This window comes from Nasonia vitripennis (assembly GCF_009193385.2).
Source record: "Nasonia vitripennis strain AsymCx chromosome 2 unlocalized genomic scaffold, Nvit_psr_1.1 chr2_random0004, whole genome shotgun sequence".
NCBI lineage: Eukaryota > Metazoa > Arthropoda > Insecta > Hymenoptera > Pteromalidae > Nasonia > Nasonia vitripennis.
In genome coordinates, this window is record NW_022279610.1 from 992,439 (window position 1) to 1,008,732 (window position 16,294).

The 16,294-nt window shown below is 39.7% G+C and overlaps 2 protein-coding genes across 7 annotated transcripts in view; both read right to left on the reverse strand.

Moving 5' to 3' along the window:
- LOC107981889 overlaps nt 1–16,294 on the reverse strand; it is a 1,212,633-nt gene that overhangs the window by 925,227 nt on the left and 271,112 nt on the right. The window lies entirely within an intron of this gene.
- LOC100678982 (sterile alpha and TIR motif-containing protein 1) overlaps nt 1–16,294 on the reverse strand; it is a 275,936-nt gene that overhangs the window by 30,316 nt on the left and 229,326 nt on the right. The window lies entirely within an intron of this gene.

Below are 16,294 nucleotides of genomic sequence, written 5' to 3' on the forward strand. Positions count from 1 at the left end.
GTTAAATGCAAGTAGGTTGTGACACTTCTGTGTCTTGCGGAGTCAGCGTATTGCCCGCTACTCTCACCTCGTGTGTAGATGCTGATGGTTTGTCCACAGGAATCGAACTCTTACCTTGAAACGCTCCGACTTAGCTCTATTTGAAAATTATTATTTAGTGGTCCGGGATGTCGTGGTATTTGAATCTCTTCTTATTTTGAATTTTAATTTGTATATTAGATCTTCCTATTTTGTACTTGGTTAATGTATTGTAGCCAAGACTTATATAGCTGAAAATAAATTTTGTGTTTGTATTTTATTTTAAGTTTTTCACTTAAACAGTTGTATTACTGTTTAAGATACTCTCTTTTTCTAGAATTTTCTCAAAGACGTAGTGTCCTTGAAATATTCTAGTATGACAAAAATTTTATAGTACAACTGACTTATTTGCATTAAAAATTATAATGTACTATGAGAAGGTAAAGATGCGATGCGATGTCGAAGTATTCTGTCCTTGACTAACGTATTGTAGCCAAGGCTATTGTATTATATTATTATACCTGAGAAGAGATTTTTTATGATACGTGCATGAAAAGGGACACTTTCCATGCATGTAAAATGAATGGAGAATCGAGTTTTTCTTAGCAGCGTGAGGAAAAAATTACTCCCTTGGGAGGAAAACATTTTTTCTCCTCGAATTTTCTATTCCTTTCAGATGCATGAAAAGTGGTCTATTAATGCACTTATCAAAAAAAGTACGGTGTACAACAAGGGGGGAGTGTCTTTTTCAGACTCGGATGATGTTTTGAGCACTCGTGTCCGTCTCGGGCGCCTACGGCGCCCTTGACTCCCACAGTCCCACTCGTGCTCAAAACATTACTCTCGCTAGAAAAAGCTAATTTTCCTCCCTAGTTGCACAATATACTATTATGTTTGCATTCATATAAGAAAGATTTTCACTCAAACAGACGTATTACTGTTTGAGTTACTCGTCTTAACTGGAACTTTTTCCTGAGATGTAATGTCTCTAGAGTGTTCAGTTTGATAAAAAGTTTCGTATAGTTGACCTTCAGAGGACGTATTACCTCTGAAGTCGTACTACACAGATGTTTAATAGAACAATTTTAAAATATATATTTATAAGATACAAATAGTTTTATTGTTCGCTACGTTTTACTTTACATTAAAAATTTTAATTCAATTTAAAACCGCAAGTATAAGGAACTGAATGTATTACCAGCACCTTAACTCGCGCACAAAAAAGTTTGCTCTGACTAAAGTTTACTGGGAGAGGAAGCCGTATTGCTCCATCCTGTTCGAGCTTGGTCGAGCGAATGAGTTTGAGAAGCTGGATGAGGGGCTACTGCGCCGAGCTACTGCTGCGCGTTTCCCCTTCCAGTGCGCCGGCGCTGCTACTGCGGCCGCTTCCCCTTCCAGTTCACCGCCGCTGCTGCTGTTTGCTGATTGGTTCGGCGCCGATCACTTTTTTGATGTACTCCCTAGTTGCGATATTTTTTCTGCGCGCGTCGCTCGCAGTGTACACAAGTTCGCACCGTTACAACCTGCACGTCGTGACAGCGTAGTTGATGTGAATTTATTAATGCCGATTGAGGTTAAATATTATTTACGATGTAATACACAGGGGTTTCAATTGTATTGATTGTTATGTTTTTATTGGTCCAGAGCACATTACATACGTTCAGAATACAGAGTTTCAATGAGGTGTTGCATTTTGTTTGAACTGAATTTTGCATTATGTTCGCAAGCTCTACGTTTTACAATTGTTTCTTAGAATGTTTAGTCTAATTTCTTAGTTGTATTTATAATTAATCTTAGCAATCTACAATTATTATTAACCTGCACACTTGAGACGGTTCTAAACACCCGTTCGTGGCAGATGCTGATTGTTATAATCTACACGCATTCACGTGGCAATATATATTTAAGTTGGTCAACTGCTCTTGTTAACGCCGGAGATTCCACTCGACGGTCCTTAGCTTGTACTTCTCTGTGGTATGGATCTGAGTTCAAAGGGCTCTCCGGTGTATACTATGCTAAGGGACGGATTTAGCAAGCTCCCAAGGTGTTGAACGGATTTAGCACGCATCAAACACCAACACTACCAAACACCGCCACTTCACCTTAGAATCAGTCGCTACCGCAAGGGATATGTCACTACGCAATAAGGCCCTGCGTGCATCGGATCCGGAGTTTTTAAAGTCTTTGTCTTAGGTTTTCATGAACTTAACCAGCCCAATAACCCAATAAAACGTAAAATACTCACATTTTAAGTAATATAAAGTCGCGAGTTGTGCAAGTCTTTGCGGAAATACGTAAGTTGTTGAATTGTCGCGCGGGAAGCCCCTTAGGCGTGGATTCCCGATCGTTCTTTTTTTTTTGAAATTCGCATAGGAGAGAGGTGTGGGAGAGAAATAAGAGAATTCGGTTGAGCGAAAACGAGTGTGTTTAATACGCTCAGAATGAGAGGGGAAAGCCGTCCAGCATAAAACCCCTCTCGAAAATGTTACAAGCTGCGGAATAGAAGAAGTGTGGACTGTGTGTGTGTGTGTGTCGTGAACTTGTACGATTCTCAGAGAGAATTGTCGCTTCGTGTTAGCGGCGCAGTTCCGCTGACTCAAGTCGGTAGCGCAATTCTACCGACTTGCACGTTTTCGACGCGTGCTCAACCACGTTCGCGGAACCGTTCGCGAGCTAAACGCGGCATGCAAGCAGAGATAGAGAGAAAAAGAGAGAAAATGAGAGAAACCAAGAGAGGACGAGAGATCCAGAGAGAGATAGAGAGAGAGAGAGAGAGAGAGAGAGAGAGAGAGAGAGAGATTAGTTGAAGCACCAGCACCACAACACTCGGCGGACGTACGGAAGAGCGAGATCGCAAGTGAGAAGTCGTTCGATTCGTTGCTAGCTAAAGATAGCACGAGCTGTCAACTGCTTGGCGTCTTATCGAGAACTGACTCGACGCTTGTCCGACCGCGCGCGACTCGAGGCCGGCGGCGCTGTCGGCGAGCGCAGCAAGTCGCGACGTAGCTTACTCAACTCGAGCACGGGAGATGGCGCCACGGGTTCTACGTCGACCTCGCGGAGTTCGCTCGACACCGTTTTCACGGCGGAACTCTTCTGCTCGGGTCTCGACGGAACAGTTGTGTTACCCTTGGCGGCATTTCGGAAATGTGCTACTCTTCGTGGCAAATCGTGAGTTGTGCTAGTTTCCGTTAGAAAATTAGAAATTTATAATCTTTCATTCTACTGTAAAAAATTTTACATTTATTCTTTTTTAAAACATTTTTTAAGCAAAATGTTGATTAATATTTGGTGGATTATCCTAAAAAAGATGTTTTGTCATTAGAATTCAATTTTAATATCAAAAAATTTTTTATAATTATGTCTTTTCTCTATTAAATTATTTGATAATTTCGCAACCATGTAATCACACGACCACGATACTGTATATTATTTCTTATAAAATATTAAATAATTTATTAGCTTTATCAATTTATGTTAACTTATATTATTTTTTATTAAATTCTTATACAAAAAAAAATTAAAATTTACAACACATATAAATAAATATTCTTTTTGAATTCTATAAAAAAAAACAAAAACATTTTAGTATTGATAAAAAATTATTAATATAATTTTAATTATATTAATAATTTTTTATCAATACGAAAATGTTTTGGTATATGTAATTAATTAATAAAACAGCATGTATACATGATGTTTTATTAATATAAGGAAAATTAAATATTACATACAAATTTTTTTTGTTATTAGTTATTTGTTTATAATCAAAACATAATTTTATGTTATAATATACCTTAAATGAAAGATTATGTCAATCATTATGTTAATTGCGAGCAAAGCAAGCGTACTTTGCTAGTAATAATTAATATTGTCCAAGTGATTTCGTTCTCGAGCTCCTTTTCTAAGCCTTAACGGAGAAAAGACTCCGTGGCATATTACATCAAATTTTTACTCTAAAAATGAGTAAACTCGTAAACTTTTTTCTAAGAGAATTTTCTTCGTCACACTTGCAAGCTTCCATACGGTGCGTAATGATTTATCAAGCAACTCCTACGGTTATCATTTTCATACATAGTGGCCAATCACGAAAATCCCATTTAGTCCCGGAAATCAGTTGTTTGGGTAGGTAAAGAAGACAATTCTTCTGATAAGGTGAAGGCTACGTGGCACATGAAAAACAAAGCAATGTCACCGAAAAACAAACTCAAATTGCCCAGTTGGGAGTCAAGCACTCTAATCACTTGCTGAAACAGTACAACTTTGCTGTTCATGTGCGGTGACTATGAAAAGCGCCACGCCTGCTTTTGAAAACATGCTGTGCGACCCTCCTAAATCAAGGATAATTAGGGTTCGTAAAGTGTTTATAAGTAAAAAATTCTAGTTGCAATGCACAACTAGTGTGCAAAAGAAATTGAGAGTTAGTTGTCGATATATGTGAGAAACGCTGGCATGGCGTGTTTTCACTAAGGTTTTTGAACTCCCCAGGCTTTAAAACAGAACCTCCGCGGTGGGGGTGTGCTTTGACTCGTCATAGTCTTGGGTGTGAAACGGTTTAAGTTATGTTAACTGGGAACCATGGGTAGATTTGAAACCCTAAAGTAAGGAAGGAGAAAAAACACACTCTAAGATCACTCGGGATCCGCAATCAATTCACATTACGATTAAGTGATTACAAGTCGTCCCTAACCTCTGTAGCGGGGATACCACCAAACGGACGCTGCTCGTGTGTATCGGAAGATTGGGGAGAAATCTATTCCACAGACTCCATACACTTAGGTTAACAGAGCAGTAATAGCAAAGTAAGTAATGAGAGTAGTATAGCCCTAGCTATGGACGAGACAAACATTATCCCCACCATCTACCCAGAATGGTGGGGAAAATGCTCGTCTGTCGCCATAGCGAGGGGGCGTGGCGGCGAGAGCGGGTTCAGGGTGTGTTCCAGAGGGAATGCCAGCAGCGGTACAGCAGTCCGGTCCGCGTTCGAAATTCCGGTGCTGTGCTGTTACTGTGAAATCGTTCCGCGTCAGCTGATTCTGTTTGTACTGTTTGCAGTTGTAACCTCTTGAACATTACAAAGTTCTTATTATAAGTTCAGTTATTATAGTATGTAATACATTGAAAGAGTTGTACAATTTTAATCACGAAATGTAAGATCTAATCTTGCTAGATAACTTTTTATCGTCTTCTAGTAGTGAAAACAGTGATGATGAAAAGGACGCGATCATGTTTTTCATTCCGCGTCGTGAACGTCGAAGAATTCCTCGAATCAATAATTACATAGAAACTGTAATTGTAAGATACAATAATAATGATTTTAAAGAAAATTTTCATTACACGAAGAATAATGTTTTCGTGCGTTTCAGGGTCATAAAAAGTAATTTTCTCTGTATAATTTGCCATACTAATTTGGTAATAACTTTTACAGCACCATGAAAAAAAGATACCATGCAAACAGCTGACGCGGAACGATTTCACAGTAACAGTACAGCAGCGGAATTTCGAACGCGGACCGGACTGCTGTACTGCTGCTGGCGTTCCCTCTGGAACACACCCTCAGTGACGTCATGCAGGATCCCCCCCCTAGTGACGTCGTGCAGAATCCCCCCCCCCCTCAGTTACGTCATACAAGATTCCCCCCCTCTTAGTGACGTCATGCAGGCCCCCCTCCTCTCTACCGATCTCTCCGGAGTAGAAAGGGGTCGGTAAGGTAGAAACCTTTTAAAGAGAATTCAATGAAACACGGAATAATAATGATGGAAAAAAAAAGTTTCATGCGACGAAGTGCTCTAACCACGGAGCAAGCCTCGACGATACGAGTCGAATGTTCCATACTACCCCCTGATGATACACACTGAGTCGTGCAAATACGCACGCACACGCACACATACACGCATGCAGACATTTTAGTAATAATTTATCGTAACTCGCATTTTTCACTTGTATACACTTTGGCTACCTCAAATATGCTCAAATACGAAAGTTGCAAACCATTGTTTATAAGCCTCTATCTCAGAAAATTACAGTCGGAAAATGCTTATTTTTGTCTCTAATTTGTTAATTAAGCATTGTCTACCTATTAGAGGGTAATTAAAAAAATAAAATTCTGAAATCAAAATTTTTTCTACTGGTATGGTTAGAGGATTCTTAATTAAATTAGAGCAAAAAACAACTTTCCGATTGAAACTTTCGGAGATAGAGGCTTATAAACAATGGTTTGCAACTTTCGGTTTCGAGTATATTTAAGGCAGACGAAGCGTATACAAGTGAAAAATCGCGAAAAAAGCAATTATTTTATGAAATTACACTATTTGTTTACACACACACACACGCATCTGCGTACGCGCGCGCACTTACCGTTAGTAAGCAGTTAAAGTAGTAGTAGTAGAAGCAACAGTACAACAGATACAGCTGAAGAAGGTAAGAGCGAAAATTAATTTTTGTACTATTATGACATATATACAAATATCTATAAAAATTAAAAAATAAATATTACAGGTATTGATTTACAGAGCGGTGAAGGAAGAACAGCTGATGAAAATCCTCGGTTTATAATCGAAAGCAAGTTAACGCGTTTCTACAGACGTTTTAGCTACGAAGGAAGAGAGATACGAGGGATTCTACTGGAACCACTCATGAATGCAGATTTTCACTCCTGGCTTGAGGGTTGTGTGCGAGATTTGCATCGACAACTTTGAGAAAGAGGTGGACCGAGCGATTTGATTGGTGTGACCATCAATTCGGAGCAGTTCAATCGTGGACCTCTTTGGCTATCGTTCAGCCTCATTGGAGGTTTCCTCATTGCAGATCTTTGGGGATTACTATACAGTGCTGTGCAAAGTGCCAATGAGTTCAATGTGAACGAAAGGTTATCGATTAATTGTGCTATTGTTGAAGATATAGTGGGTGATGGACGAGTACGTTTGACTGAAAAATCAGTGAATAAAAAGTCCATATTGACTATTGTGAATAGCGACAACTTGTGTCTACCTCGAAGTATAGTCACCGCCTATCCGTACGCAATTAGAGGACAAATACGTACGGGGGAGCTTAATAGATATTGGAATAGTGGAGGAAGGACACAGATAAATGCGGCCATGGAACTTGTTAATTTGGCAAATGTTCATGTACCTGTCGAGGGTTGCGGGCTACAAGAAATCCGTAAGTTTCAAGATTATTTTGCTACTCGTAATACAGCAATCGTTGTTTACAACTTTTCCACATTTGGACGTAGTGCCCCGCCAATTTATGACGGGACACAAACTGTAAGCGTTACTTACGGTAATAAAGTTTAACATGTGCTAAGTATAATGTATTACGAGCGAGCGCATCATTATCAGCCGATATTGAATCTTGTTGCAACCGGTGGTAGGGCCGGTTACTGTATACCCTGCAATAAAAGTTATTGGCGAGCCGAGGAGCATAGATGTTCTAACAAGTCTTACAAATGTATGTCGTCACCTCCCTGCAGTAGGACAGAGGTGCTTAAAAAATGCCAAGACTGTTCGAGATTATTTTTTGGCGATAATTGTCGAGCAAATCATATGAAAAAAGGAACATACAATAGAAGCAGTAGTGTGTGTAGCAAAATTAAACTCTGTTAAAATTGTTTTAAAATAATTGAAATAAACAGGAAAGAACCACACGACTTCGGTATATCTTATTGTACAACGTGCAAGTCACGGGTGCCCATTAGACACCTATGTCATGTACAGCCGATCAAGAGTTCGAACTCTACAAATTCAGCCCTATTTTTGTTTTACGATTTTGAAACGCAACAATCGCTACCTGTGCTAGGTGATGAAGAGAAAAAAGTGCATGTTCCAAATTAGTGTGTTGTACAACAAGTCTGCACATATTGTATAGAGATTGAAGACATTTCAATGAGGTGTGAAAAATGTGGCATTCGGGAATATGTGTTTGATGTTGAACCGGTGAAACAATTTGTGGAGCTTGCGATAGCTCCAAGGGAACAATTTCAATAAGTTATATGTACAGCACACAATTCACAAGGATTTGACGCACAGTTTATATTCGAATATATTGTGGAGACGTTTAATGAAGGTCGTGTCGTACCATCGGTAGTGATGAATGGATCAAAAATAATTCTGATGGAGGTACTACAGACAAAGTTTATGGCCAGCTTGAATACTTTCATATGTCTTTAGTCAGTTTGCTCAAAGCCTACGGATTACCCGATATGGAGAAAGGTGTTTTTCCACACCCATCCAACACGGAAGAAAATAAGTTTTACGAAGGTCCACTACCACCTCTCGATTCATACGCAGCAGAATCCATGGGTGTGAGGGAACGAGAACATTTTTTAAAATGGTACACTGATCAGCAGCAAAGTGAATATACGTTTAATTTTCAATCGGAAATCGTGAAATACTGCAAACAAGATGTAAAAATTTTGAGATTGGCTTGTTTAGCTTTTCGCAAGGCGTTTATGAAGTACGACGTGGATCCTTTTGTTGAGTTCACAACCATAGCTTCTTCTTGTATGAGAGTGTTTAGAAAGAAATTTTTGAAAAAAGATCAAACAGGTATACTACCGCCACGTGGGTATAGAATGACTGACAATCAGTCTCAAATTGCCTTACACTGGCTTGCTTGGATGAAGCAGCGGGTTCTTCACCGTCACATCGAGCATGCGGGACGCGGTCAGGGAAAAAGATTGACAGAAGGCATCGTAGTTGATGGTTACTGTAAACCGCAAGAAAATGTGCAGTACCGTGGTATTATACTTCAGTTTCATGGCAGTTTTTGGCACGATTGTCCTCGATGCTACACGGTAAACGTATCACACACTGTTCTCCGGTACGGGAATACACTTCTTTAACGAGGGCAATCAAGTGACGCGTGAGAACCATCCTCACGGCTACTGTCTATTTGCTTTTGATTTGACTACCGATTTATCGGCGAATGACTGCAGCCACTGGAATTTGATTAAACACGGTAGTGTTAAACTAGAAGTACGTTTTAGCAATGCACTAACAGAAACGGTCAATTGCATTCTGTACGCAGAGTATGATAATATTTTGGAAATGAATGCCTCGCGTCAAGTGATCATAGATTTTAGCAGTTAAAAACAGTTTACTTCTTACAGATGTCGCTACTCTCTACTGTGCATATAAACGTCTTGCATGCAACTTTTACAGTCAGTCTCTTCCTCTAATTTTTGACAACCCAGCACTGTCATATACGCTTCACTCAATCATGGATGTGATCATTGACATACAGTTCTTCAAGGGCAGCAAACATCAGGATGTGCCAAAAGAGGTTGCCGTGGTGGCCGTTGATGGGTACTTTAGTAGTCGTTGGATACTGACACCTGCGATAGCGCTTGATCATCTGAGTGAATATATACGAAAAGAGAACGATTGACTAACCCAGTATCATCACGGTCTGGACTACTTCGACGGCGAAGTGTCTTTTAAGTTAGTGAAAAAAATTTTAAGAGAACTTTCAAAAAGTGTGCAAAAAATATATGTTAGAGGTAATGATAAATGGCTATGGTTACGCAAAATAGTACCTCGCCGAATTTTCAATCTTGAGTACGATCAGGAATGTCCATCTTTCGCTAAATTATCGTCTGATGTATACTGTATGCATAGCGCTGTTAGAACTTGCCATAGTAATTATCGATGCGCTTTGAATAACGCTTACCAGATAAAATCGTGGCTGTCTGTGCATACTTCCAAAAAAGCCGAAATTCGAAACACTTTAAGCGATCTGTGCAATGGACAGTCTTCAGATACTAAAGAATCTATCGAAAATTCGGTCGCGTACTGTCAGTGTATTTTCAGCCGATCAGATGACGAAGGTATGGACTAAACCGACAGCGTTTCTTGTAAATACGGATGATCATACGAGATCGGGTATGCAATTGGGTCGCCGTATATGCGGACAAATCTTGTAACGCTTTTTACTTTGATAGTTTTGGATTACTCCCATTTATACCCGATCATATTAATCGATTGAGAAAAAATTGTAAACATTTTCGCTGGAATAATATTCGACTACAGAGCGATTCTTTTGATGTTTGCGGACAATATTGCATCATGTTTTTGCATTACATGAGTAATGGTCTGAGCTTCAAGAAATTTTTCAAAAAATCTGCTAAAAAATGATGACGTGGTAAGACGATATGTCTGCTGTAAACAAAGGGAAAAAAGCGATGACGATGAATTCATTGGAAATGGTGGTTGCATTGTCAGGTGCTTACAAAGCTATAGTTCTAAAATGTCGTTATTGTAACCCAAGAAGATTGGAAATGGCGGTTGCATTGTCAGCTGCTTATAAAGCTGTACTTCTAAGATGTCCTTATTGTAACCCGAGGAGATAATGATACCGTATCTCTCTTACATGTAGCTGTTCCCACTACCACTACAATCCTTATCCCTACCATACTTTCCCACCTTCAGACTTTGTGCTAAGAGTCAAAGTTAGTCGTTCGAAGGTGGCAGTGGTGACAGTGAGACTCGCACAATGGCGTACCAGGAGGAAAACAAACTTCGTCCAGTTTAACTCCTGAGCACTTTGTACACTTTGGACAAGTCGTACACAACGGAAATCATTATCGGTCTAGAATACAGCAACTTGCAAGACGAGTACTACAGACCAGCTGTGCGACTATTAGGCGATGACTCGAAAGGAATCACTTATACCCACGAACAGTGGTTGCAATTCACAAAGTGTTTCAACGAATTTTTCAAGTATCTTTGCGGCCACAGTAGCAGCAGCAGCAGCGATTCTATGGTCAACAAATTTGCGGTACAGGTTGGACAGCAAAATTTATTCACAGTCAGAGAGACGGAGCTATCGAAACTGTGGATAGTAGCCCACCCAAGACATTTGCAATAGTGAGCAAACAGAATCATGCAACTATTATTCTAAAAAAAGCTAAGTTTCTACGATTGTATGAGTATATTGTAAATGCATTGATGCACGTCTAGAATATCTTAAATTTGTAGCGGGTAGTGTAAGTTGTGTTGCTAGAGAGACTGTAGAATACATTAAGAGTGTTAATCCAGACAATACACCAGTAAGACAATTTGGTATTTATACGATAACTCTTGTAAAAGCAATTATCAATCTTATTGATGATAAATATTTCGATAGGGTCACAACAACTTTACAGACGCGTGCGATGGAAATAAAAGATCAAATTCCGTTCAGTCGTAATGATATTGTCGATGTATTTTACCAACTTGTATCTCATCATCTTGATAGAATTGTGTGTGTGTGTGTGTGTGTGTGTGTGTGTGTGTGTGTGTATATATATATATATATATATATATATATATTAGATAAAATAGGTGATTAATTATGTCAGTTTTCTTTTATTAATTTTACTTCGAAAGCTAGAAAAAGGTTACCAATGTACATCACAATTTGTATAATCATCTCATCGAATATATTGCGACGTGTCGTTAGAATAGCGATTACAACACAGAATTTCGAGCCGTTGATTCTCGGATGTATTTGTGATAAATGCATCGGAGAATCAACATCATTGTATTATATTTTCTGTTATCCCGTGCGCATGGGGCTTCTAACCTCACCTGTCAGTGCCGGAGCCAGAGGTAGCTCCCAGGTGCTGACAGGAATAGCATTACTCGCGGTAATAGCGCCAATGCGATCCAGCAGAAATCCTGGGTCACTATATCGGCTACTATAATATCGGCAGAACCGTTGTGCCTGTTGCTGGTGACGGCACCAAGAGGCTTCGCGTCGTCCTCGGGAATACGAGAGGATCTGCGCGCGATAGCCACGAGGCCGCAACTGACCGTTGCTCATCCTCTCCGCGCATCTCGCTGTGCGAGAGCAGTCGTACGACTAGGTAAGGGCCGAGCCGCGAGCATATAGCAGCCGCGATAGTGTATAGTCGCGGAGAGAGGGAACGTGCGCGCTAGCCTCGGCGAGAGAGAGAGAGAGAGAGAGAGAGAGAGAGAGAGAGAGAGAGCCGCGCAGCTGACTCGCGTATAGTAGGCTTAAAGGCGCGTCGACACTCGCAAGCATTGTTGGAAAATATGGCGCGTCGCCACTAGCAGTTTCCGTACTATTCGTTATCGTCGCGAATGACCGCGTTAGGTAGCGTCAGGATGAGACAATAGCGCCAATTCGTCATTGGCGCCTCAGGACGCCATTAATATTCATTATGACTCGCGTTCTTTTGCGCGGGAGAAATAATATATAGAGGGCGTTCTGAATGCGTCTTTTCCGGGACGCGCAGGGTCTTGCGCCGCGATGAAGCTTCCTCCTCGTTCAATTCGTCGTCAACCCTGGAGCCGAACAGTTGAAGCAGTCGAAGTAGTAGTCGTACGTGGTAAAGTCGTCGAGTCGTACATGATAGAGTTGTCGAGTCGCTAGTTCGGAAGTATCCCGAGTGTTCGCCTAAATCACGCCCGAACAAAGTTGTCGCCAGTGAAATCGCGTTTTCTCATAGTTTTGTTGTTATACGAACCGCGCGAAATACGCCAACACGTATTGTCCATTTCGGTTAGATGACGCGATCGCGGAGTCTGGATGGAGAGAGGTAAGGCAAACGAAGCAAATTATATTTTGGATCGTTGCGCCAATAAGTCGAGGACTAAATGATAGATAGCGACAACGTTTCAGAGAAAACTCTGGAATAGCGCAAGCGTCAGGTAATTGCGACCAAGGATTCCTTCCTCCTATTATTGCGCCACAACGGGTCTCCGAGTCCCCGTTGTTTTCGCGATTTTCAAGAAACCAAAGGATTGAGACCATGGTTCACGGCTAAAATCATAGACGTCGCGTTCCCCAGGATTTCCTCCAAAGGCGAGTTGTCGATCGCCATCTTGGTCGCGCCGCGTCGGTTAGAAGGACGCCACCGCCATTTTGGACTACTGAAGTGTGAATATCGCGGAGAAGTACTGAATAAAGTGGTGAGTCGGTTGTTTCGTAGAACATCAAGAAGTCGCGTGATTGTTAAAAGTCGTTAATTGAATTTAGAAGTCGCGTTTTAAAGCACAGAAAGATTCACGTATTATTGAAGGTTAATCGCGTCCTTGCGACTAAATGTGCCGTAAATTATCAAGTAACATCGACCGCCGTTTTGGCGATAACACGAATACATAAAGCAATCATCAACCGTGACAAATCTTTGACCGTGGGAAACATTGTAACCATATCGAATACACACGGGGATTGAAGAATATATTCTGACATTTTTGTACGGCATAAACAATATTGAGTGACGATTATTTGAACCATTAGCTACACCAGGCATACCTGTTCCGAGACCTACACGTTGTCCCCTTCTGTAGATGTAAGAGTCCACGGTACGAATCGATTATAAAAACGCAACATCACAGTATATTGAATAAATAATCATTGTTATAAAATATAAAATACTTATCTTGTATTATTTATTGCTATCCTTTCTTACCCATTCCTATGATAGAAAATTGTCTTAAAAAATATTCGGTTATATTACATTATTTATGAAAACATTCTTAAAAAAGTGAATAAATAAAAAAATAAATAAGTCAATAAATAGAAAGATAAATTGGGAAGAGGAAACGGGGAGGGGGGAAAAGGCGATGCCTTCCCCCAATACCACATAACGTCACTCCTCGCTGTGGCGCAAGACAAACAATATCCCCACCACCTACCCCGCGAATTGATACACGCAGATTTTTCGGATACGCACACATAGCTGCTGCTGCTGACCGTTAGCAGCAGATAAACAGTCAGCAGTAGCCCAAGGATTTCTTAGAAGTGTTTGCTTGATGTGTACAACTTAATATGATCTGGTTGCAACTGCGTCTCCAAAAGGTGATAAGTAGTATTTTTTATTCTGGGAATGCATCGTCAGCAGTATTTGGGTTTCCGAGAATCCGTCGCCGTCGTCGTCGTCGGCTCTCAAACTATCGAATTTCCGAGATATCATGTACGCATCCATTTCTGAGAATGCATTGTCAGCAGTACTTGGATTTCCGAGAATCCGTCGCCGTCGTTGGCTCTCACGCTATCGAATTTCCAAGATATTATGTACACGAGAATCCGTTGCTGCTGGCGTACTACTACTACTGCTTGTCCTGATTCATACAAACTTCAGACAATGCGTCGTCAGCAGTAGGTCACGTGTGCCGACGCCGACGCCGCCGCTGCCGTCATGAGCTCGCAGCGACACCGACGTCGCAGTCGCTAATATGCTCTCGTTGCGTAATGTGCTCTATGTCGCAAATATATTACGCTGTGGATTATTATTATTTTTTGTGCCTAGTGGGAGAAAATGGACAAAATTCGAGCCACGCGTCATTTTTAATCGTAGAGCCATGATTTTTTTAAAACTCTTTAAAAAAGCATCAAGTTTAAGCTATAGGTGCGGAAATTATTGTATCACCTTCCCCTAAACCCATGCGGCCCCTAGAAGCCACCCCTACCAAACCACAAGCAGTCTAACTCATCTATCCCAGAGAACAGCGAGTTAAATCGCTTTATTTTTTCTAAAAATAATAAAAACCCACTCCACAGGCCAGACCGGAAACACGCAGAATCGTATAACCACGTAATTCAAGACATTATTACAAGTAAAATAGTCACATTATTTGTTAGCTGTAATTGTTGAATGAACTGCTATTAGTCATCTGCGTTGAAACAGATTTAAGCCCCTTTACCACGTTAAGGTTGCAGTCTTCAAAGAGGTTTATTTGTTGTTTCTTTGTTTTTGTTTTTAATTTTTTTTAGTTTTTATATCTGTAATGTTTTATAATTTTTACATAGCAAAGTTGAGACATTTATTGAGGATTAGAATTACTGAATTATCTTTTCATCAGAAATGTTTGAGCTTGTGAAGTTAATTCTTTAGTTTTTTTTCTTCAACATCTCGCAAGCTGCTTATGACTGGATCTGATAAAACTAAGCAATAATGAATTATATCTTCATTCGTCTTTCTTCTTTCATACATTCTGCTATGTCGAACTCGAGCATGGCGAAATATTTTGTTGTTGGATTCCTGGGCTTCTTCTAAAAAATACCCAATAGGTCCATCAAATGTCCTCATAATGTCACATCCATGCATTAGCACTTTATGCACAGAAGGTGGCATCTTATACCACGGGTTAATTTCTGTGCATTTTTTTGGAGTTTCCAAGCAATATTTTTTAAATGCGTTTAAATTAACTTCTTTTGTGCAAGGTATAATTTGTAGAATTACATGCATTCTAATTAATAACTCTTCGTCTACACCGATAATTTGAGATACTGCTTTAGATTTGGCAAAAAAAGAACGTGCCACATTCCCTGTGTTAGTTGTTCCAGAACCTTGCTTGACTACATCTACCGTTAAACCAAGTTTGCTCTTTAAAGACTGCTGAACTAACGATTTTCTCTCTTTTTTCAAATCTTTATCTGAACCTCTAGCTGATCCTTTCTTAAAATCTAGATTGTAAGAAATATGTAACATATATTCCATGGATTGAATCCAGGTGTGTAAGATAGAAAATCCCCATTGGTAAAACTCTGTATTGCCCTGAAGTTTTAAGACAAAATTCATATCATTAATATCTTTAGGACTAACTCCACAAATGTTACAGCGAGAAGAAGCCTTTTATTTAGTTAAAACATTGCATACTTTGCTATCAATCACGGTACATTTTATGTCAAATGCTACGTCAAATGCCATTTCCATACATTCAAAGTTATAATTTTTTATTTTCTTTAGTAATACTGAAATATTTTCGTAATGTTTCTCGGTTACTTTATCGCTTTCTTTAAGAAATTTGAAATTTATTGGACGACAATAAAACACGGATGAAGGTTTTTTGTTAACCCATAAAATTTCGTTTTTTGTAGTCCTTAGCTTGCAGAGGTACAAAATTACAAATAAATACAGATGCGTCAGTGGCTGTAGTTTGATAAACAGAATTATCATCGCTTGATTCAAGATCGGTGGAGTCGACATCACCAAAATTCCATTTTTGTCTTGTCGTCTGTTGTCCTGAAGCTCCATCCATTCCCCACTTGCCCACAAATATTAAACTTTTCGTTGCATTTGTTAATACTTCTTTATCTAAAGTCATTAGAATCCGTTTTATAGTATGTTCTAGCAAAGATATAAAATGAACTTTCGCTCCACTATTAGAACAAGTAATATGCTCAGGGTAACAAGCTTTATTAGCTTCTACAATTGCAGAATAAGGTGGATATAATTTATTTCTATTCATATTGTATGTGTGGTTCCTTAATTTCTCATATGTTCGTTTTGTTAAATCTAAGTCCATAAACATCGCTAATACTTTAT